The 25,682-nt window shown below is 44.3% G+C and overlaps 1 protein-coding gene across 1 annotated transcript in view; it reads left to right on the forward strand.

Moving 5' to 3' along the window:
• psmg2 (proteasome (prosome, macropain) assembly chaperone 2) overlaps positions 1 to 25,682 on the forward strand; it is a 64,873-nt gene that overhangs the window by 2,164 nt on the left and 37,027 nt on the right. The window lies entirely within an intron of this gene.

A 25,682-nucleotide genomic window follows, 5' to 3' on the forward strand; every position in this document is an offset into this window, starting at 1 on the left:
CAGCCTCCGGGTCCAACGTATTATTCTCCGTAACTTCCGCCACCTCCAACGGGATCCCACCACTAAGCACATCTTTCTCTCCCTCCCCCCTCTGCATTCCACAGGGATCGCTCCCTACGCAACTCCCTTGTCCATTCGTCCCCCCCATCCCTCCCCACTGATCTCCCTCCTGGCACTTATCCGTGTAAGCGGAACAAGTGCTACACATGCCCTTACACTTCCTCCCTTACCACCATTCAGGGCCCCAAACAGTCCTTCCAGGTGAGGCAACACTTCACCTGTGAGTCGGCTGGGGTGATATACTGCCTCCGGTGCTCCCGATGTGGCCTTTTATATATTGGCGAGACCCGACGCAGACTGGGAGACCGCTTTGCTGAACATCTACGCTCTGTCCGCCAGAGAAAGCAGGATCTCCCAGTGGCCACACATTTTAATTCCACATCCCATTCCCATTCTGACATGTCTATCCACAGCCTCCTCTACTGTAAAGATGAAGCCACACTCAGGTTGGAGGAGCAACACCTTATATTCCGTCTGGGTAGCCTCCAACCTGATGGCATGAACATCGACTTCTCTAACTTCCGCTAATGCCCCACCTCCCCCTCGTACCCCATCTGTTACTTATTTTTATACACACATTCTTTCTCTCACTCTCCTTTTTCTCCCTCTGTCTCTCTGAATATACCCCTTGCCCATCCTCTGGGTCCCCCCCCCCACTTCCTTGTCTTTCTTCCCGGACCTCCTGTCCCATGATCCTCTCGTATCCCTTTTGCCTATCACCTGTCCAGCTCTTGGCTCCATCCCTCCCCCTCCTGTCTTCTCTTATCATTTTGGATCTCCCCCTCCCCCTCCAACTTTCAAATCCCTTACTCACTCTTCCTTCAGTTAGTCCTGACGAAGGGTCTCGGCCTGAAACGTCGACTGCACCTCTTCCTAGAGATGCTGCCTGGCCTGCTGCATTCACCAGCAACTTTTATGTGTGTTGCTTGAATTTCCAGCATCTGCAGAATTGCTGTTGTTTGAACAACATCTTCTGTCTGGTTAGCCTCCAACCTGATGGCATGAATTTCTCCTGGTAAAATAATTTTTCCCTCCCCCCTCCCCTCTTCTGTTCCCTACTCTGGTCTCTCTCCTGTCTATCACCTTCCCGGGATCCTGAGGGTGGGCTCGTCTTGGCACAAGAGGAGGCCATGGACCGACATGTCAGAACAGGAATGGAAATCAGAAATACAACATTTGGCCAACAGGAAGTTCTACTTTTGGCAGATGAAGCGAAGGTGCTCGAGGAAGCCACCCCATGATTTACGACAGGTCTCACCAATGTAGAGGAGGCTCAATTGGGAGCACCAAATTCAATAGATGACCCCAGCAGATTCACAGGTGAAGTGTTGCATCACCTAGAAGGACTGTTTGAGGCTCAATGGAGGTGAGAGAGGAGGTGAATGAGCAGGTCTAGTACTTGGGGTGCTTGCAGGGATAAGTGCCTGGAGGGATGAGTGGACAAAGGAATCACAGAGGCAGCAATCACCGCAGAAAGCAGAGGGGAGGATGGAGGTAAAGTTATGTTTTGTGGCAGATCTTTTTGGAGATGGCAGAAGTTGCGGATAATGATGTGTTGAATGCAGAGGCTCTTGAGGTAGTAATTAAGGATCTATGATTCTGAAGCTTCAGTGGGTCATTCTTGCTTTTACATTATTAAAAATATGTGCTACCATTGTACTTTCCTTCCTTGCTATATGCTTAATGTGCAAATTAACCTTAAGGGATGCCTGAATTAGAGCTTCCCAAGTCCCTCTGAATTCTGAATTCTCTCCCATTTAGAAAGCTGTCTATACCTTTAGTCTTCATACCAAAGTGCATAACTCTTAACTATGCTGTATTCCATCTGCCACTTCTTTGCCCACTCTCCCAACCTGTCCAAATCCTGCATACTCTGCCTCCACAGCACTATCTCTCCCTCCACCTGTCTTTGTATCATCTCTGAACTTGGCCATGAAGCAATCAGTTCCTTCATCCAGATCATTAGCATATAAAGTGATAAGTTATGGTCCCAACAGTCGACCCTCATGGAACTCCTGAAGAAAGACCCCTTTATCTGCAACCTCTGACTTATACCAGTCAATCTCCTGACAATGCTAGTACCTTGCCTCAGCCACCAATGTCTCTTACCTTGCTTAGCAGCCTCATGTGCAGCCCTTGTCAAAGGTCTTCTAAAAATCTTTTTTTTTATTATTTTATTTTTATTTGGATAAGGAGTTCACAATTATCATGTACTTTTTTCACACATATAACCTTTTCCATTTTTTTATATGTGTAAAACTACAATTATTTATACATTCTTAAGTACACATTGAGATGATATAAAAGCAAAATAAACATTTAAATAGATAATTATGTACTGTGGTAAATCTAACCTATTAGGCTAAGTAATGAAATTAGTTGTTAAGAAAAATGGTAATAATAGTTTCCATACAACCCTTCTGGACCATTTCCACTGGTCCAAAATGTTGCATACAAGCCTATATACCAACCATTGTAGGTGTTTATATCCCAATTTGTTCGTGCGTGTTCCTGCCCGCAGACATAATTATCCAATCCCTATGTACTTATTTACTTAATTTTTTCATTTTTTTTTATCCCTTTCCCAAATCTTTCCCTTTACTTGTGTTAATTCTCTATTTTCCAAAAAAAAACAACAACAAACATTTAGACTAGGGGTGCTTACGTTAGCAATATTACTGTGTTGATGAGAAGAGCAATATAAATCATTAGGAGAGTCATCTAAAGTCTGCTCGCATTGGGGTTATATATTCAATCCATTTATTCCAGATTCGATAAAATGTTTCTTTTTGAGTTCTCAGGGAGTAGGTCAACTTTTCCATTTTAAATATTTCCAAGATAATTTCGTACCAATCTTCTAATGTAGGTGGTATTGGATTTAGCCATTTTCTAGTGATTGATTTCTTACTTGCCGCTAAGAGGGCCTGCAGCAACTTTATATCTTCCTTCTGTTCAAGGAACAATACATGCCCCAAATAGAGCGTCTCAAAGTTCAGAGGTATCTGGGACCTAAGTACCTTAACTAATGTTCTATGAATACCTTCCCAAAATAGACTTAATTTAGGGCAATCCCAGAAAATATGAAAATGATTTGCCTCCTTAGAGCCGCACCTTCTCCAACACATCACATTTGTATCTTTATATTTTTCCTGATATGGGGTCTTGAAGTATCTTATAATGTTTTTCCAACAATGTTCTCTCCAAGTGAAAGAATTAGTCGAGGAAAGCTGCAGATTTTCCCCCAAGCCTCCTCTGAAAGTACCAACCCCGCTTCTTTCTCCCACTTCTCTTTAATATACAGTGTATTTACATTTTTAGCATGGGAGAGTGCATTATATAGGCGAGAAACTGATTTACTAGGTATTGAACTGCAAGCCGAATTCAGAATCTTGAAAAATTCTAATTCTACTGTTGATAAGTCTGTATATCTACAACTCTGGTTAACATAGTTTCGTACTTGAAGGTACCTAAAAAAGTCATTATGTTCTAGGCCATGTTTGTCCTGCAGGATTTGGAAACGTTGTAATACTCTTTTATCTATAAATGAGAGGTAGGTTGTAAGACCTTTCTTTATCCATAGCTCAAATCTTTTATCTCCTCTGTTGGGAAGGAATTCGGTATCATATGCACACCATCTAAAGAGTTTTAGCATGTTTTTAGTTCCACATGAATTAACCACCTTCTGCCATACTTTTAATGTAAGATTTATCCAAGCATTATTAAATTTTTCCAACTGGGCCATCAATCCTTTGTCAGCTATTGAGGCCTGAAGAGGAAAACTGTCAACTAATCCAAATTCTATTTCCTTCCATCTAGCCTTATATTCCCTATTACACCAATATAACAGAGGGGTTATCTGTGAGGCATAAAAATAATTTCTCAGGCAAGGAAGAACCATACCTCCTCTTTCCTTCCCTAACTGTAAAGTGTTATATCGAATTCTAGGTTTCCTTCCTTGCCAAATGAAGCGGGAAATCCATTTGTCCCATTCCCTGAATTGATTATCATCCACCTCCACTGGTAAAGTACGGAAAAGATATAATAACCGAGGAAGAATATTCATTTTTATAGTATTTATCCTTGAATTTAAACTTAAATAGGGGATAAGATTCCATCTATGCATATCTGCTTTTATCTCTGAGATTAATGGCCCATAATTTACCTGTGACAGTGTTGAAAGATCCTTCGGCAGGGTTATTCCTAAATATTTTAATGATTTAGCTTCCCACTTAAGATCGTATGTATCCTGCAATTTTTTGGATGATGTATAATTTAGGGACATAACCTGCGTTTTCTTTACATTTATTTTATAACCTGATATTTTCCCAAAGTCATCCAACAGTGTAAACAATCCTATAAATGATTTTTCTGGTTCACTCAGATAGACCAAAACATCATCTGCGAATAACGCCACTTTCTGTTCAATCCCTGCCACCTTGATACCTTTTACGATTTCGCTCTGTCTTATTAGTTGGGCAAGTGGTTCAATATATAGCGCAAAAAGGAAGAGGAGAAATTGGGCATTCCTGTCTAGTGCCTCTCTCTAAAATGAAGGAGTCAGAGAGGTCCCCATTTATCTTAATTCGGGCTGTTGGGCTGTCATACAGAGTCTGAATTACTTTAATAAACCTTTCTTGAAAGCCGAATCTTCCTAACACTCTGTATAGGAATGCCCAACTAACCGAATCAAAAGCTTTCTCAGCGTCCAATCCTACTACCATTGTCTCTGTCTCGTTCTTATTAACCTGTTCTAATATGTGCAGAGTTCTCCTTATGTTGTCCTGTGTTTGTCTTTGTTGAATAAATCCAGTCTGGTCTAAATGGATTAGGCCAGGTAAAAGCTTTTCCAATCTGCGCACTAATATAAATGTAAATAGTTTGTAATCTAAATTAAGAACACTAATTGGCCGATAATTGCCACATTCTAGTTTATCTTTACCCTCTTTAGGAATAACTGAAATAATCGCTTCTCTCCAGGAAGGTGGAGTTTCTCCTCTCGGCAAGATCCAATTAAAGGTGTTAAGTAGTAATGGGGCTAACTGTGTCTTCAGGGACTTGTACCACTCTGAGGTAAACCCATCAGAACCCGGGGACTTTCCAGCCTTTAACCTAGAGATGGCCACGTTCAGTTCTTTGACAGTTACTGGTTCTAATAAACTTTCATTTTGTAAATCTGTAAGTTTAGATAGATCTAAAAAATTCAATACACTGTCTATATAGGGCTCATTGGGGGCCCGGGGTTGGGAGTACAGCTCTTGATAATACGTTTCAAAACTCTCTTGAATTTTCCCTATTGTACTCTCCACAAGCTTTGTCTTTGGATTCTTTATTTTATGAATTGTATTGTCTGCTTGTTGTTTTCGTAATTTATATGCTAATAATCTAGCTGATTTACCTCCTACTTCATAATTCTTTTGTCTCAGGTAAAGAAAATTTCTTTGAGTTTCCAACGTATAAATATCATCAATTTCACTTTGCAATTTCCTAATTTCCTGTTTTCGATTTGAATTACTTTTGTTGCTATCTCCAACTTGAAGTTGTTTTAATTTTCCTTGAAGGTCTGCTAATTTTTGTGCATTGATTTTTTTCCATGTGAGTAGTAATGGAGATAATTTTCCCTCTCAGTACAGCTTTCAATGTATCCCATAAAATCACTGGTGATGTTTCTCCCGTGTCATTAAGGTCTAGATGTTCTTTGATTTCTCCCCTTAATCTCTCCATTACTTTTGGGTTATTAAGTATATATGTGAGTTTAGCCTCCATAGTGTTTTCCTCATTTTCCTTTCCAGGATTAGAGACATAGAGATTGGGCTATGATCCAACAGATCAATTGTTGCAATATTACAGTTTTTTATCCTGAGTCTATCTGTATTAAAGATAAAGAAATAGTCTATCCTTGAATAGGCTGAATGAGGGAAAGAGTAATATGTATAATCTTTACTAGTAGGGTGTAATTCCCTCCAGACATCTATAATTCCCAACTCCTCCATCAATGAATTCACTTTCCGAGTCAGAGGTTTATTCTGAGTAACTATTCTTGAAGAATCTAATATAGGATTTAATCTAATATTAAAATCCCCTCCACAAATTACTACCCCTCGAGAACTGACCATTAGGTCAAAAATGTGTCTGTAAAATGACCATTCACTACCTGGAGGAGCATAAACATTCAGCAATGTTATTTCTGTACCTTCTATTCTTCCTGTGATTTTTACAAACCGTCCTTCTTTGTCTCTAGTCTCTGAAATATGTTCATAATTAAGAGTACTTGATATTAAAGTAGCTACCCCTCTTTTGTGACTCAATTTATATGATGAATAAAATACATGCTTAAAGCCCATTCTTTTTAATTTTCCATGTTCAGATTGGCTCATATGTGTTTCCTGGAGGAAAGCTATTTGTGCCCTCTCTTTTTTCAATTTTGACATAATCTTATTTCTTTTAATTGGATTCAAAACCCCATTAACATTATAGGAAATTATTTTTACCCATTCAGTTTGCATTTTTCTCTAGTAGAAAAAAAGCCCTCTCCTTTTCTAACCAAACAGTAAGCAATCCCTTCTCAACAGTAAACCAAGACATATAACCACACCCTAGACATTTCTGAACGTATAACATTTGAAAATTTTCCCCGACTTCCCACAGTGAGGCCTGAGCACCGACCCGCCTCAGTTCAGAGGGATAACCTCTATCTTCACCCTGTGTTAGAGGGCCCTCAGCAGTTTGAATAATCATAGAGAATTTTCTCCTATTTATGTCTCGACCATATTGCTATCATTCAAGTTATTCCGCCTAGATTATTTTCAATTACCAGTTTTCATTTTACTTTTAAGTCCGATTTACTCTTTTCAGTCATTTCTCTTAATTAATCTGTATTCTCTGTACATTCGCGTCTGAATATTTGCAGCTTTTCCTTGTAGTTTGACACTCTGTTTCGAGTGGAGCGTCCTCGCCCCACTAACTGCCACGACTTCTGCCGAATCCTCTCCAGTAGCGACTCCGGTTGGGTGATAACTTTAATAGGTAGTCCCCGGTCCGCCAGGTCCGACGTTGCCTCCTCCACCGTAGCGTAAGTTTTTGTCCCTTCGTCGTAAAAGACTCTCAGCCGAGCTGGATACAGGGTCTGGAATCTGATGTTGTTTTCCTTCAGGACTCTCCGTGTTTCCATATATTCCTTCCGTCTGGCAAGAATCCCCGGTGCGTAGTCGTGGTCTAAACTGATTTTACAGTTGTTCCACATGAAACCTTTCTTTTGCCATGCTCTTTTAAGCACCTCTTCCTTCGTTCTGTAACTGAGAAATCTGACCAGAATCGATCTGGGCTGGGCGCCTGCCGGAGGCTGTGGTGCCAACGCGCGGTGAGCCCTTTCTATCTGTAGGTCTTTTGCGGCCGGTATATCAAGGTTCTCTCTAAGCAGCTTCTCTATGAAGGGAATCATCAATCCGGGTTTACCTTCGGTTCCTTCGGGAACTCCGTAGATCCTCACATTTTCCCTTCTCGAGCGGCCTTCTTGATCTATTAGTTTCCACTGGAGTTGGTCTTGTAGCTTCAGTATTTCTGCTATCACCTCCTCTGCATTTTGTAGCTTCTCTTCAATTCCAACAATCCTCGCTTCGGCTTCATCTATCCGCGAGTTAGTTTTTACTATTTCTCCTTTAATATCTTCCAGCTGTTTGCTGTTATCTTGTCGGAACTCGCGAATCTCTCCGAGAATCAAAGACAGAGTCACCGATTCCCCCTCATTATCTCCGTCCTGGCTTGCCGTGGGAGAGCTAGGCCCTTCGCCTTGCTGCATCTCTTTATGTTTATCAGCCTTCGAAGCGGACTTTTTATTCTTGTTCTTAGACATCATCCTTGCCCCTTTTATTAATATAGTTATGCAATATTAAGTATTTGTCTAAATTCGATTTTGGGGCAGTTTACCTTCTTTTTTGTCGAGAGACCTTTTCCTTACGCCGCCATTCCCTTGATGACCCGGAAGTCCCACCGGTCTTCTAAAAATCTAAGTAAACGACATCCACTGACTGTTTTGTCGAAACTGTTACCTCAAAGAGTTTAACGGATTTGTCAGACAAGATTTCCCCTTAACAAAATCAACCTGAGTGTGTCATATTTTATCGTGTACTTCCAAGTATTTTGAAGTTTCATCTTCAATAACAGACTTTGAAATCTTACCAATCATTGAAGTCAGGCTAACTAGCTATATTATATGGGATATATTTTATTATCTTTTTACCTCACTCTCTTAAACAGGTTTTACATTTGCAATTTTTCAGTGCTCTGGGATCCTTTCTGACTCCAGTGTTTCTTGAAATATTACTATAAGTGCTTCCATGATCTCTTCAGGTACCATTTTTGGAATTCTGAGATGTAGTCCATCTAGTCAAAGCGATTTATCCTCCTTCATACATTCTAGCTTCCCCAGCACCTTCAACTTAGTAATGGACACTTCAGTCGCTTCTGCCCTATGACACTTGAGAGAATTTCTGGCATGTTACTAGTACGTTCCAATCTGAAGAATGATAGAAGGTTCTTACTTTCCCCATCGCTACTAGTACAGCATTATTTTCCTGTGTTTCAATGTCTACTCTTTCCTCTCTCTTACCATTTAAGTATCTAAATGTCACAGATAGACCGCCATCCTAATGCAGGGTGTTGAATTGAAGCGTCAGCATTTCCTTTCCCTCCATAGATACTGCTCAACCCATTAAGTTCCTCCAGCAGATTGTTTGTTGCTCCATATTCCAGCATCAGTAATATCCCATGTCTCCAGACATGGGACAGTGTGTCACCAGTACTGAGACTATGACTGTTGGTAAAAGTGAGGAAAGATATGATGCTGCATGTGATAAATGTTAGCGTTCAGATATTTGCAAAACAAGTTAGTAAATGTAAGGCTGTTTGTTACTGTGTGCATTTAAGTGCACACTTAGCCAGAAGCACTTGGTTTGAGCAGCGTTCCAGATGTTGAAGGGTGTGAGGGAAGAGAAGTGAGTGCAGTTACAAGAAGAAGGTGCTCAAAAAGCTGAAAAGCCCAAAGGTACCTGGACCAGATGAACTGCACCCTAGGGTTCTGAAAGGGGTAGCTTTAGTAATGATCTTTAAAAAAAATCATTGGACTCTGCCATGGTGCCAGAGGACTGGAAAATTCCAAATCTCACTCCATTCTTTAAGAAAGAAGGAAGGTAGCAGAAAGGAAATTATAGACCAGTTAGCCTAACCTCAGTGGCTGGAAAGATGTTGGAGTCAGTTGTTAATGATGAGATTATGAAGTACTTGGTTACACAGGACAAGACAGAACAAAGGCAGCATGGTTACTGACATGGGTAGAGCATTGGCTGATTGGTAGGAGGCAAAGAATGTGAGTGCTGCGCCAGGTGCACCGAGATGCAGCTCAGAGACTGTGTTAGGGATCTGCAGCTGCAGCTTGATGACCTACTGCTTATCAGGGAAAGTGAAGAGGTGAAGTGAAGAAAGTGAAGTGAAGAGAGCTACAGGGAGGTAGTCATCCCTAGGCTACAGGAGTCAGAACACTGGGTCACTGTCAAGAGAGGGAAGGGAAATGCCCGGATAGTGGAGAGCACCCCTGTGATTGTCCCCCTCAGCAACAAATATCTTGTTCTGGATGCTGTTGAGGGGGATGACCTGACGGGGGATGCCCACGGTGACTGGGTCTCTGGCACTGAGCCTGGCGCTGTTGTGCAGGAGAGAAGGAGGGTGAAGAGAAATGCGGTAGTCGTGGGGGATTCCATAGTCAGGGGAACAGACAGGAGATTCTGTGAGCCTGACAGAGATACCCGCATGGTGTGTTGCCTCCCAGGTGCCAGGGTACGGGATGTCTCGGATCAGGTCGTGAATATTCTAAAGGGGGAGGGTGAGCAGCCAGTTGTCTTGGTACATGTTGGTACCAATGACATAGATAGGACAAAGGAGGAGGTCCTGAAGAGAGATTTCCAGGAGTTAGGAAGGAAGCTGAGAAGCAGGACCTCCAGGGTAGTAATCTCAGGATTGCTACCTGTGCCACGTGCTAGTGAGGGCAAGAGTAGTCGGATCAGGCAGATGAATGCGTGGCTGAGAGTCTGGTGTAGGGGGCAGGGCTTCAGATTCTTGGATAATTGGGATCTCTTCTGGGGGAAGTATGACCTGTTCAAAAAGGACAGGTTACACCTGAACCCGAAGGGGACCAATATCCTGGCGGGAAAGTTTAATAGAGCTGTTAGGGAGGGTTTAAACTAATTAGACAGGGGAATGGGAACCGGAATGATAGAGCGGAGGAAGGGGAAAACAGAAATAAATCCAAGATAGCAGTAAAGATGTCAGGAAAGACAGGCAGGTGATGGGGCAAATGTGTAGCCATTGGAATGAGTTGCAGTGAAATCAAAGCAAAAAGTATCAAATACTGGTCTTAAGGTGTTGTACTTAAATGCACGCAGCATAAGAAATAAGGTGGATGATCTTGTTGTACAGCTACAGATTGGCAGGTATGATATTGTGGCCATCACTGAGACCTGGCTAAAGGATGCATGTCTCTGGGAGCTGAACGTCCAAGGATACACGGTGTATCGGAAGGATAGGAAGGTAGGCAGAGGGGGAGGCGTGGCTTTATTGGTAAGAAATGATATTAAATCATTAGAAAGAGGTGATATAGGATCGGAAGGTGCAGAATCTTTGTGGGTTGAGCTAAGGAATAGCAGGGGTAAAAGGACCCTGATGGCAGTTATTTATAGGCCTCCAAACAGCTGCAGGGATGTGGACTACAAATTACAACTGGAAATAGAAAAGGCTTGTCAGAAGGGCAGTGTTATGATAATTGTGGGGGATTTTAACATGCGAGTAGATTGGAAAAATCAGGTCGGCACTGGATCTCAAGAGAGAGAATTTGTAGAATGTCTGCGAGATGGCTTTTTAGAACAGCTTGTTGTTGAGCCCACTAGGGGATTGGCTGTACTGAATTGGGTATTGTGTAATGAACCGGAGGTGATTGGAGAGATTGAGGTGAAGGAACCCTTAGGAGGCAGTGATCATAACATGATTGAGTTCACTGTGAAATTAGAAAAAGAGAAGCCTAAATCTGATGTGTTGGTGTTTCAGTGGAGTAAAGGAAACTACAGTGGCATGAGAGAGGAACTGGCCAAAGTTGACTGGAAAGAGACACTGGCGGGAAAGACGGCAGAGCAGCAGTGGCTGGAGTTTATGCGAGAAATGAGGAATGTGCAAGACAGGTATATTCCAAAAAAGAAGAAATTTTCGAGTGGAAAAAGGATGCAACCGTGGTTGACAAGAGAAGTCAAAGCCAAAGTTAAAGCTAAGGAGAGGGCATACAAGGAAGCAAAAATTAGTGGGAAGACAGAGGATTGGGAAGTCTTTAAAACCTTACAAAAGGAAACCAAGAAGGTCATTAAGAGAGAAAAGATTAACTATGAAAGGAAACTAGCAAATACTATCGAAGAGGATACTAAAAGCTTTTTCAAGTATATAAAGAGTAAAAGACAGGTGAGAGTAGATATAGGACTGATAGAAAATGATACTGGAGAAATTGTAATGGGAGATGAGGAGATGGCAGAGGAACTGAACAAGTATTTTGCATCAGTCTTCACTGAGGAAGACAGCAGGATACCGGACACTCAGGGTGGCAGGGAAGAGAAGTGTGCGCAGTCACAATTACGACAGAGAAAGTACTCAGGAAGCTGAATAGGCTAAAGGTCGATAAATCTCCCGGACCGGATGGAATGCACCCTCGTGTTCTGAAGGAAGTAGCTGTGGAGATTGCGGAGGCATTAGCGATGATCTTTCAAAAGTCGATAGATTCTGGCATGGTTCCGGAGGAATGGAAGATTGCAAATGTCACTCCGCTATTTAAGAAGGGGGCAAGGAAGCAAAAAGGAAATTATAGACCTGTTAGCTTGATGTCGGTGGTTGGGAAGTTGTTGGAGTCGATTGTCAAAGATGAGGTTACAGAGTCCTGGAGGCATATGACAAGATAGACAGAACTTAGCATGGATTCCTTAAAGGAAAATCCTGCCTGACAAACCTATTACAATTTTTTGAGGAAATTACCAGTAGGCTAGACAAGGGAGATGCAGTGGATGTTGTATATTTGGATTTTCAGAAGGCTTTTGACAAGGTGCCACACATGAGGCTGCTTAACAAGATAAGAGCCCATGGAATTACAGGAAAGTTACATACGTGGATAGACCGTTGGCTGATTGGCAGGAAACAGAGAGTGGGAATAAAGGGATCCTGTTCTGGTTGGCTGCCGGTTACCAGTTGTGTTCCACAGGGATCAGTGTTGGGGCCGCTTCTTTTTACATTGTACATCAACGATTTGGATTATGGAATAGAGGGCTTTGTGGCTAAGTTTGCTGACAATACGAAGATAGATGGAGGGGCCGGTAGTGCTGAGGAAACAGAGAGTCTGCAGAGAGACTTGGATAGATTGGAAGAATGGGCAGAGAAGTGGCAAATGAAGTACAATGTTGGAAAGTGTATGGTTATGCACTTTGGCAGAAAAAATAAACGGGCAGACTATTATTTAAATGGGGAAAGAATTCAAAGTTCTGAGATGCAATGGGACTTGGGAGTCCTCGTACAGGATTCCCTTAAAGTTAACCTCCAGGTTGAGTCGGTAGTGAAGAAGGCGAATGCAATGTTGGCATTCATTTCTAGGGGAATAGAGTATAGGAGCAGGGATGTGATGTTGAGGCTTTATAAGGCGCTGGTGAGACCTCACTTGGAGTACTGTGGGCAGTTTTGGTCTCCTTAAGAAAGGATGTGCTGACGTTGGAGAGGGTACAGAGAAGATTCACTAGAATGATTCCGGGAATGAGAGGGTTAACATATGAGGAACGTTTGTCCGCTTTTGGACTGTATTCCTTGGAGTTTAGAAGAATGAGGGGAGACCGCATGGAAACATTTTGAATGTTAAAAGGCATGGACAGAGTGGATGTGGCAAAGTTGTTTCCCATGATGGGGGAGTCTAGTATGAGAGGGCATGACTTCAGGATTGAAGGGCGCCCTTTCAGAACAGAAATGGGGAAAAAATTTTTTAGTCAGAGGGTGGTGAATCTATGGAATTTGTTGCCACAGGCAGCAGTGGAGGCCAAGTCATTGGGTGTCTTTAAGGCAGAGATTGATAGGTATCTGAGTAGCCAGGGCATCAAAGGTTATGGTGAGAAGGCGGGGCAGTGGGACTAAATAGGATAAAATGGATCAGCTCATGATAAAATGGCGGAGCAGACTCGATGGGCCGAATGGCCTACTTCTGCTCCTTTGTCTTATGGTCTTATGTCTCAATAAAAGGATCCTTTTCGGTTGGCTGCCAGTAACTAATGGTGTTTTGGCAGGGTCAGTGTTGGGACCGCTTCTATGTGTGCTACATATCGTTGATTTAGATGATGGAATAGATGTCTTTGTTGCCAAGTTTGCAGATAATATGAGATTGGTGGAAGGTCAGGTCGTGTTGAGGAAACAGGTAGGCTGCAGAAGGACTTATAGACAGATTAGGAGAATGGGCAAGGAAATGGCAAATGAAATACAATGTTGGAAAATGCATGGTCATGCACTTTGGTAGTAGAAATTTTTTTTAATTTCTAAATATACTTTATTCAAAAATAAATATATACAATAAACCATTCAATAACTTTTCATCCTTTACATACGTTTCCATTATAGTCAGTACATATCCGTATTTATAGCCACCCACGTGGCACTCCAGTAGTTCAGCTTACCAAATCATTGTTGAGGGGTATCCTCCCCGCCCACCGACCCCTCCCACTCCCACGGGTGGAGAAACCTATACTGTGGGCCTTCCCCACCGGGCCCTTGCGGTGACTGCACCGAGTTTCAGTGCGTCCCTCAGCACGTACTCCTGCAACCGAGAATGTGCCAGTCGGTAGCATTCTCCCACGGACATCTCCATGTGCTGGTACATCATCAAGTTTCGGGCCGACCAAAGAGTGTCCTTCACCGAGTTGATGATCTGCCAGCAGCACCGGATGTTGGTCTCCGTGTGCGTTCCCAGGAACAGCCCGTAGATCAGAGAGTCCTCTGTTACGCAGCTGCTGGGGATAAAACGTGACACTAGCCCGTCCATCCTCCTCCACACCCTCTTTGCGAACTGGCAGTGTGCAAAGAGGTGGGTCACAGACTCCTCCTCACTGCAGTCCTCCCGTGGGCAGTGGGGTGCGGAGTCGACGTTCCGGGCGTACAGGGGGGCTCTGACTGGGAGGGCCCCTCTCACCGCCAGCCAGGCGAGGTCTTGGTGCCTGTTGGTGAGATCTGGCAATGAGGCATTTTGCCAGATGAACTGGACAGTCTGCTCAGGGAACCACCCCACTGTGTCCATCACGTCCTTCTCCTGCAGTACCTGCAGGACACTACGTGCCGACCACTGCCTGATGGCCCTGTGGTCAAAGGCGTTCTCCTGGAAGAACTTTGCTACGTAGGACAGGTATGCCGGCAACGACCAGCTGACTGGGGCGTTGTGCGGGAGTGGGGCCAGACCCATCCTTCGTAGCCAGGGCGACAGGTAGAACCTGGGCACATAGTGGTACTTGGTGCCCACATACCTGGGTTCTACACACAACCTGATGCAGCCACACATGAAGCTGACCATCAGGGTGAGGGCGACATTGGGGACGTTCTTGCCCCCGTTGTCGAGGGACTTGAGCATGACGGTCTGTCTCACCCGCTCCATCTTGGATCCCCAGACGAATCTGAAGACAGCCCGGGTGATTTCCGAGCTATAGGAGCGGGGGACGGGCCAGACCTGCGCCAAGTACAGCAGCCTTGAGAGCACCTCACACCTGATGACCAGGTTCTTGCCCGTTATCGACAGGGAGCGCCCTCCCCACAGTCCCAGTTTCTGTTTCACCTTGGCAGTCCGCTCCTGCCAGTTCTTGTTGCATGCCTCAGCCCCTCCGAACCAGATCCCCAACACCCTCACGTGGTCAGACCTGATGGTGAAGGGGATGCTGGATCGGTCGGGCCAGTTGCCAAAGAGCATGGCTTCGCTCTTCGTGCGGTTGACCCTGGCCCCCGACGCTAGCTCGAACTGTTCGCAGGTGCCAATCAACCTGCGAATTGACCTTGCATCAGAGCAGAAGACGGTGACGTCGTCCATGTACAGGGAGGTTTTCACTTGGGTCCCTCCACTGCCTGGCAGCGTCACCCCTCTTATGCCCTCATCCCTCCTGATGGCTTCCGCAAAGGGTTCTATGTAGCAGACAGACAAGACAGGGGAGAGGGGACAGCCCTGCCTGACTCCAGACCTGATGGGGAAGCTGTCTGTTTCCCACCCGTTGACCTGGACTGCACTACGGATGTCTGTGTAGAGCAGTCTAATCCAATTCCGGATTCCCTCCCCAAATCCCATTTTGGAGAGCACGTCCGCCATGTACGTGTGCGATATCCTGTCGAAGGCTTTCTCCTGGTCCAAGCTGACCAGGCAGGCGTCCACCCCCCTGTCCTGCACGTAGGCGATGGTGTCCCTCAGCAGCGCGAGGCTGTCTGAGATCTTCTTGCCCGGTACAGCACAGGTTTGGTCTGGGTGAATCACCTGTCCTAGAGCAGATAATATGAGATTGGTGGAAGGGCAGGTCGTGTTGAGGAAACAGGTAGGCTGCAGAAGGACTTATAGACAGATTAGGAGAATGGGCAAGGAAATGCCAAATGAAATACAATGTTGGAAAATGCATGGTCATGCACTTTGGTAGTAGAAATAAATGTGCAGACTATTTTCTAAATGGGGAGAAAATCCAAAGATTTGAGATGCAAAGGGACTTGGTAGTCCTTGTGCAGAACACCCTAAAGTAGGGGTCACCAACCCGTCGATCGCAATCGTTGAGACTTCCCCAGTAGATCCCAAAGAAAAAACCAAAAATAAATACACAAGTACTATTGTAATGTGAGCATTATAAAAGTAATGCTAATTAGGATATTGGTAATATAGCAATATTTTCGCTAAAAAGCTGCCATGCATCGCATTTTCAGCGTAGCCTGTGCTGCATCAAAGTGACCAATCAGGTTAGATGAGAGTACGGACTGTTGCAAACGTCGATATACGGCAGCGTCCCCAACCTCCGGGCCGCAAAGCATGCAGTGGTGCAGCGGTAGTCAGGATGCACACAGCACATCTTTAAGAAAAAAAGCCGAAATAAACCAGCTAATTAATTAGGTGCTGCCTGGCATGTAAATGTCGGCCCAGATCAGAGGCGACGCAATCGGCAATCGCTCGTGATACCCTGATAGCATAGTGGAGGCTCCACAAAAGAAGGCAAAAACATACAAATTCCATCCAGAATGGGAAGAGGAATTTCTGTTTACCTTGGTGAAAGACAAGTGTGTATGTATGTTGTGCCACCAAACACAAGCACTGACTAAAAGGGGAATCTGGAGCAGCACCACAACACCAACCACCAGGAATTTAAAGACACCTCCCCCCCCCCCCAAAGAGCGCAATTCGTACCTGGAAAGTTGAGCTGAAATCGGGGTTGAAGGTCCAGCAATCGTTTTGCACAAAACATGCTGCTCAAAATAAGGCTGCTGTTGAAGCATCATTTCGTGTAAGTCACCTTTTGGCTAAACACAAGAAGCCTTTTACAGATGGCGATTTATTCAAGGAAGCAATGGTCATTACCGCAGAGACTGTTTTTAATTACTTTACAAACAAAAACAGCATCACAACTGCAATACATAATATACCGCTTGGCTCTGCAACAGTGACAAGGAGAGTAGAGTCACTGTCCGAGGACGTGAATATTTTTCACTACAGTTCGATGAATCCCTGGATGTAATGCAAACAGCTCAGCTTGTTGTATTTGTCAGAATGGCTTTCCAGGATTTTACAACAAAAGAGGACTTCCTCACTCTTTTGCAATTAAAGGAAAGAATGAGAGATGAGGATATTTACAATGAGTTTAAAAAAATATGTCTGTGAAAATGACATCCCCATTCATTCATAAACTGGTGGCAATTACTACCGATGGGGCCCCAGCAATGCGCGGTGTGCACGTTGGTTTTATAGCACTAAAAGTCAGTGCCTACTTCGGGTCAACTTATCTGTGTGAAATTGCATTTTCACAGATGAAAATTATTAAATCTAAGTACAGGAGCTGACTTACTGACAGACACCTCACTAGGGTTGCCAACTTTCTCACTCCCAAATAAGGGACAGAAGTAGCAGTCAAATCCCGGGACATTTGTGTTTACCCCGAGAAAGGCTACCATGACCATGAAGTCTTGCGCAGGCACCTGTGTGCGCATGTGCGTACCGATTTTTTTTTACCCCACAAATCTGTTTTGGTTTAATCTTCATTATTTCTACTTTATATAGGCTGTGTATATATCATCTCATTCCTGCTTTTAATATATATTAGTGTTATTTTAGGTTTTATGTGTTGTTTGGTATGATTTGGTAGGTTATTTTTTTGGGTCTGGGAACACTCAAAATTTTTTTCCATATAAATTGATGATAATTGCTTCTTCGGCGTAAACCATTTCGGCACGAAAGGTTTCATAGGAACACTCTACCTTAGTGGGCGAAATACGGGACAGTTGGCAACCCTACACCTCTCAGACTGTCTCAGACTGGCTGTCAGTACTTATGAGCCAAATTTCAGGGAACTTGCAGAAAGTGTTCAGCCCCAGTCATCATACTGAGTGCAACAGTCAATTTTTATTCATTTATTTTTTGTCTTGAAATAAAATTAAATAATGAAACTTAGAATTAAAGGTGTGAAGTATTGTAAGATTCTTAAAGAAAGACAGCTATGGCCTGTTTGATATGCTAGTTACAGTGTTTGAATTAATTTGAAAGTTTGACAAAAGTATCTTGTGTAATTCAAATACAATTCACCCAAATAAAAGGCCTCAAATTGGAAGTACAATCTGATCTGTTTTTTCTCTAAACGATTTAGTAGGTAGGTCTTGCCTTTCACTGAGGTCGAGGTAGGGGAGCTTTGGCTTAAAAAGGTTGGTGACCACTACCCTAAAGGTTAACTTGCAGTTAGAACTGGTGGTGAGGAAGGCAAATGCAATGTTAGCATTCATTTAAAGAGGTCTAGAATACAAGAGCAAGGATGTGATGCTGAGGCTTTATAAGGCACTGGTAAGGCCTCACCTTGAGAATTGTGAACAGTTTGGGGCTCCTCATCTAAGAAAAGATGTGCTGGCATTGGAGAGGGTTCAAAGGAGTTTCACAAGGATGATTCCAGGAATGAAAGAGTTATCATGTGAGTGTAATACCCTGGTTCATATTTTTTGCTGTTATGCTGTTCTGTATTTCATTTTGTGCTGTTCTGTGTGAGCTGCTTGCTTTCCGCTTATGTTTGGGTTACTGTTGAAGATAAGAGATAGGAGAATTTTGTGCCATCCAGTTAGGATGGTCAGATTAAGGGGAGGTTTCTCTGGTGAGGGACACTAAGATTGGGCTTGGGGCTTTTGTTAGTGAGAGATGAGGAGAGAAGAGGTTGCAGGATTTGACCCGGAGCAGAGCTGTGATTCAACAAAGGATCAGCGACAGGGAAACCGTGAGCTCTAACTGGTGCACGTTAGTCTGTTTAATTAAAATAGGCCCTTTTTTTTGTTCTTTCTTTCTCCTTTCATCAAATTAAGAATTATAAAGCTAAATCATTTAATTGTGTGCGATGTACTGTCTGTCATTTTGTGGCACTCATTTGTAACAGAGTAACGAATTACACAGCATCCACACAAACAGGGTTTTTGGGTGGGCTCAGACCTCAGTCTCACAGGTTTGAACATAGAATACTACAGCACATTATAGGTCCTTCGGGCTACAATGTTGTGCTGACCCTCAAACCCTTCCACCCATATAACCCCCCACCTTAAATTCCTCCATATACCTGTCTAGTAGTCTCTTAAACTTCACGAGTGTATCTGCCTCCACCACTGACTCAGGCAGTGCATTCCACGCACCAACCACTCTCTGAGTAAAAATCCTTCCTCTAATATCCCCCTTGAACTTCCCACCCCTTACCTTAAAGCCATATCCTCTTGTATTGAGCAGTGGTGCCCTGGGGAAGAGGTGCTGGCTATCCACTCTATCTATTCCTCTTATTATCTTGTATACCTCTATCATGTCTCCTCTCATCCTCCTCCTCTCCAAAGAGTAAAGCCCTGGCTCCCTTAATCTCTGATCATAATGCATACTCTCTAAACCAGGCAGCATCCTGGTAAATCTCCTCTGTACCCTTTCCAATGCTTCCACATCCTTCCAATAGTGAGGTGACCAGAACTGGACACAGTACTCCAAGTGTGGCCTAACCAGAGTTTTATAGAGCTGCATCATTACCTCGCGACTCTTAAACTCTATCCCTCGACTTATGAAAGCTAACACCTCATAAGCTTTCTTAACTACCTTATCTACCTGTGAGGCAGCTTTCAGGGATCTGTGGACATGTACCTCCAGATCCCTCTGTTCTTCCACACTACCAAGTATCCTGCCATTTACTTTGTACCCTGCCTTGGAGTTTGTCCTTCCAAAGTGTACCACCTCATACTTCTCCGGGTTGAGCTCCATCTGCCACTTAGCCCACTTAAGCATCTTATCAATGTCTCTCTGCAATCTTCGACAATCCTCTACACTATCTATAACACCACCAACCTTTGTGTCGTCTGCAAACTTGCCAACCCACCCTTCTACCCCCACATCCAGGTCGTTAATAAAAATCACGAAAAGTAGAGATCCTTGTGGGACACCACTAGTCACAACCCTCCAATCTGAATGTACTCCCTCCACCACGACCCTCTGCCTTCTACAGGCAAGCCAATTCTGAATCCACCTGGTTAAACTTCCCTGGATCCCGTACCTTCTGACTTTCTGAATAAGCCTACCGTGTGGAACCTTGTCAAATGCCTTACTAAAATCCATGTAGATCACATCCACTGCACTATCCTCATCTATATGCCTGGTCACCTCCTCAAAGAACTCTATCAGGCTTGTTAGACACGATCTGCCCTTCACAAAGCCATGCTGACTGTCCCTGATCAGACCATGATTCTCTGAATGCCCATAGATCCTATCTCTAAGAATGTTTTCCAACAGCTTTCCCACCACAGACGTAAGGCTCATGGTCTATAATTACTCGGACTATCCCTATTACCTTTTTTGAACAAGGCGACAACATTCGCCTCCCTCCAATCCTCCGGTACCATTCCCGTGGACAACGAGGACATAAAGATCCTAGCCAGAGGCTCAGCAATCTCTTCCCTTGCCTCGTGGAGCAGCCTGGGGAATATTCCGTCAGGCCCCGGGGACTTACCTATTCTATTGTATTTTAACAACTCCAACACCTCCTCTCCCATAATATCAACATGCTCCAGAACATCAACCTCACTCATATTGTCCTCACTGTCATCAAGTTCCCTCTCATTGGTGAATACTGAAGAGAAGTATTCATTGAGGACCTCGCTCGCTTCCACAGCCTCCAGGCACATCATCCCACCTTTATCTCTAATCGGTCCTACCTTCACTCCTGTCATCCTTTTGTTCTTCACATAATTGAAGAATGCCTTGGGGTTTTCCTTTACCCTACTTGCCAAGGCCTTTTCATGCCCCCTTCTTGCTCTTCTCAGCCCCTTCTTAAGCTCCTTTCTTGCTTCTCTATATTCTTCAGTAGACCCTTCTGATCCTTGCTTCCTAAACCTCATGTATGCTGCCTTCTTCCACCTGACTAGATTTTCCACCTCTCTTGTCACCCATGGTTCCTTCACCCTACCATTCTTTATCTTCCTCACCGGGACAAATTTATCCCTAACATCCTGCAAGAGATCTCTAAACATCGACCACATGTCCATAGTACATTTCCCTGCAAAAACATCATCCCAATTCACACCCGCAAGTTCTAGCCTTATAGCCTCATAATTTGCCGTTCCCCAATTAAAAATTTTCCTGTCCTCTCTGATTCTGTCCTTTTCCATGATAATGCTAAAGGCCTGGGAGCTGTGGTCACTGTCCCCCAGATGCTCACCCACTGAGAGATCTGTGACCTGACCCAGTTCATTACCTAATACTAGATCTAGTATGGCATTCCCCCAGTCGGCCTGTCAACATACTGTGACAGGAATCCGTCCTGGACACACTTAACAAATTCTGCCCCGTCGAAACCCTTGGAACTAATGAGGTGCCAATCAATACAGGCTTCCCCTGCCATCCGAAGGTAGAGTGTTCCTATGTAACAGTTTGTAAGCCAGAATGTCGTAAAGCGAAGAAGCAATTACCATTTATTTATATGGGAAAAATTTGTGAGCATTCGCAAACCCAAAAATAACCTACCAAATCATGCCAAATAACACATAAAACCTAAAATAACAGTAACATATAGTAAAAGCAGGAATGATATGATAAATTCACAGCCTATATAAAGTAGAAATATTTCTCTACAATCATTGCTGCACTGTTCTGCGTAGCGAAAATCTCACGCAAGTGCTCTCGGCAGAAACACTCTCTCCGGTAACCTTTAAGCTATGAAGCTGCCAAATCATACCAAATAACGCATAAAAATACACAGCCTATATAAAGTAGAAATAATGTATGTACAGTGTAGTATCACTTACTGGAATCAGGAAGACAGCGCCGAGCACACTGATGATGGTGTGTTAGGCTGAGTCGTCGGAGGTTGGGGTAGTGCAGTGGCCCCCACCCTCCAGGCCGCCGACCGATACCAATCCGCGAAGCATGCAGGGGTACAGCAGTAGCCAGGACGCACCCAACACATCTTTAAGAAAAAAGCCGAAATAAACAAGCTAATTAATTAGGTGCCGCCTGGCACGTAAATGTCGGCCCAGATATATCGGTCCGCGGCCTGGTGATTGGGGTGGTGGGACACTGGGGTGTCATCTCTTCAATCAGGGCAGGCAGGTCAAATTCTTCTATGTCTGCCTGCCTCAATGTCAAGGGTCAAGGTTCGTCGTCTGCTGTGGCTGATGTGGAAGGCTTGCTTGACTGCTTAGCCTCGCGCATTTTTCTATCATACAGTTCTTTGTAAGCACTCAAACCATCTTGCAAATATGCCCTAAACCGACGTACCCTTTCAAAATTAAAGTCGTACTTTATCATTGCAGCAAAAATCTCACGCAGTTGCTTCACATTCAGTTCCTGGACGACTTCACTTTCGGTGCGTTCGCTACTGCATTCGGTTTCGATTGTTATCCTTTCCTCTTCCAATTGCATCAGCTCTTCATCTATCAGTTCTTGGTCATGGGATGCCAAAACCTTTTCAACATCAGCTTAGTAAACTTCCACAAGCCAAACTCACTTTGTCCTTACTTCATAGAATTTCATAGAATAGTACAGCACAGTACAGGCCCTTCGGCCCACAATGTTGTGCCGACCCTCAAACCCTGCCTCCCATATAACCCCCCCACCTTAAATTCCTCCATATACCTGTCTAGTACTCTCTTCAACTTCACGAGTGTATCTGCCTCCACCACTGATTCAGGTAGTGCACTCCACGCACCAACCAGTCTCTGAGTAAAAAACCTTCCTCTGATATCCCCCTTGAACTTTCCACCCCTTACCTTAAATCCATGTCCTCTTGTATTGAGCAGTGGTGCCCTGGGGAAGAAGTGCTGGCTATCCACTCTATCTATTCCTCTTATTATCTTGTACACCTGTATCATGTCTCCTCTGATCCTCCTTCTCTCCAAAGAGTAAAGCCCTGGCTCCCTTAATCTCTGATCATAATGCATACTCTCTAAACCAGGCAGCATCCTGGTAAATCTCCTCTGTACCCTTTCCAATGCTTCCACATCCTTCCTATAGTGAGGCGACTAGTACTGGACACAGTACTCCAAGTGTGGCCTAACCAGAGTTTTATAGAGCTGCACCATTACATCGCGACTCTTAAACTCTATCCCTTGACTTATGAAAGCTAACACCCCATGAGGTTTCTTAACTACCCTATCCACCTGTGAGGCAACTTTCAGGGATCTGTGGACATGTACCCCGAGATCCCTCTGCTCCTCCACACTACCAAGTATCCTGCCATTTACTTTGTACTCTGCCTTGGGGTTTGTCCTTCCAAAGTACCACCTCAGACTTCTCCAGGTTGAACTCCATCTGCCACTTCTCAGCCCACTTCTGCATCCCATCAATGTCTCTCTGCAATCTTTGACAATCCCCTACACTATCTACAACACCACTAACCTTTGTGTTGTCTGCAAACTTGCCAACCCACCCTTCTATCCCCACACCCAGTTCCTTAATAAAAATCACGAAAAGTAGAGATCCTTGTGGGACACCACTAGTCACAATCCTCCAATCCGAATGCAGTCCCTCCACCACGACCCTCTGCCTTCTACAGGCAAGCCAATTCTGAATCCACCTGGCCAAACTTCCCTGGATCCCATGCCTTCTGACTTTCTGAATAAACCTACCGTGTGGAACCTTGTCAAATGCCTTACTAAAATCCATATGGATCACTTCCACTGCACTACCCTCATCTATGTGCCTGGTCACCTCCTCAAAGAACTCTATCAGGCTTGTTAGACACGATCTGCCCTTCACGAAGCCATGCTGACTGTCCCTGATCAGACCATGATTCTCTAAATACCCATAGATCCTATCTCTAAGAATCTTTTCCAACAGCTTTCCCACCACAGACGTAAGGCTCATGGTCTATAATTACCTGGACTATCCCTACTACGTTTTTTGAACAAGGGGACAACATTTGCCTCCCGCTAATCCTCCGGTACCATTCCCGTGGACAACGGGGACATAAAGATCCTAGCCAGAGGCTCAGCAATCTCTTCCCTTGTCTCGTGGAGCAGCCTGGGGAATATTCTGTCAGGCCCCAGGGACTTATCTGTCCTAATGTATTTTAACAACTCCAACACCTCCTCTCCCTTAATATCAACATGCTCCAGAACATCAACCTCACTCATATTGTCTTCATCGTCATCAAGTTCCCTCTCATTGGTGAATACCGAAGAGATGTATTCATTGAGGACCTCGTTCATTTCCACAGCCTCCAGGCACATCTTCCCACCTTTATCTTCTTTCACCACGATCGAAACTCTTAATTATGTCTAGTTTTACACTAAGTGTAACACCCTTACGAGCTTTTCAGGCTTTTCCGATACCTTAGAACTCACCTTGCTAACGGCTGCTCACAGGCACATGTTTAAGCAATGCTGGCGAGAATGCAGTTCCGAATCCGTGAGTGGCTGCTCGGGGCGCACGCTGATTTTTTTCGTAACAGTGAAAACACCTTCTGTTAGCGAAAACAGGTAACTAATGTAGGTCTTTCGTAACAGTTTCATAAAGCGAACGTTCGAAAAGCGAGGGACACCTGTATTAGGAAAGTTAAAGTCACCCATGATAACAACCCTGTTATTTTTTCACCTTTCCAAAATCTGCCTCCAATCTGCTCCTCTGTATCTCTGCTGCTACCGGGGGGGGGGCCTATAGAATACCCCCAATAGAGTAACTGCTCCCTTCCTGTTCCTGACTTCCACCCATACTGACTCAAAAGAGGATCCTGCTACATTACCCACCCTTTCTGTAGCTGTAATACTATCCCTGACCAGTAATGCCACCCCTCCTCCCCTTCCCCCCCCCCATTCCTTTTAAAGCACTGAAATCCAGGAATATTGAAAATCCATTCCTGCCCTGGTGCCAGCCAAGTCTCTGTAATGGCCACTACATCATAATTCCATGTATGTATCCAAGCTCTCAGTTCATCACCTTTGTTCCTGATGCTTCTTGCATTGAGGTACACACACTTTAGCCCTTCTACCTTACTACCTTTACACCCTTTATTCTGCTTCTCTTTCCTCAAAGCCTCTCTATATGTTAGATCTGGCTTTACTCCATGCACTTCTTTCACTGCTCTATTGCTCCAGGTCCCATCCACCTTACAAATTAGTTTAAACCCTCCCAAACTATGCTAGCAAACCTACCTCCAAGGATATTGCTCCCCTTCGAGTTCAGGTGCAACCCATCCAATCTGTACAGGTCCCACCTTCCCCAGAAGAGATCCCAATGATCCAAAAATCTAAAACCCTGCCCCTGCACCAACTCCTCAGCCACACATTCAACTGCTATCTCCTCCAATTCTTACCATCATTGTCACTTAGCACTGGCAGCAATCCTGAGAATGCCACCCTTGAGGTCCTGTTCTTCAGCCTTCTGCCTAGTTCCCGAAACTCACACTTCAGGACCTCATCCTTCTTCCTGCCTGTGTCGTTGGTCCCAACATGCATCACGACTTCTGGTTGCTTTCCCTCGAGCCAGGATGTCATGCACCCGGTCAGAGATATCCCGGACCCTGGCACCCGGGAGGCAACAAACCATGCGGGTGTCCTTCTCACGTCCACAAAATCTCCTGTCTGCTCCCTGACTATAGAACCTACAATGATGACAGCTCTCCTCTTCTCCGTCCCACCCTTCTGCACCACAGAGTCAGACTTAGTGCCAGAGGCCCTGCCACCGTGGCTCACACCTAGTCGGTCGTTTGGTGGGGCCGGAGGTTGTCTTCCCTGGACTTACGCAGACAAGGAAACCAGAGTGTTTCACAAGGAACCTTTGATGGCTCTGGGTCTGTACTTGCTGGAATTTAGAAGTATGAGGGGGGAATCTCATTGAAACCTTTCAAATGTTGAAA

Source organism: Mobula hypostoma, chromosome 1 (assembly GCF_963921235.1).
Source record: "Mobula hypostoma chromosome 1, sMobHyp1.1, whole genome shotgun sequence".
In the NCBI taxonomy this organism is placed as follows: Eukaryota; Metazoa; Chordata; class Chondrichthyes; order Myliobatiformes; family Myliobatidae; genus Mobula; species Mobula hypostoma.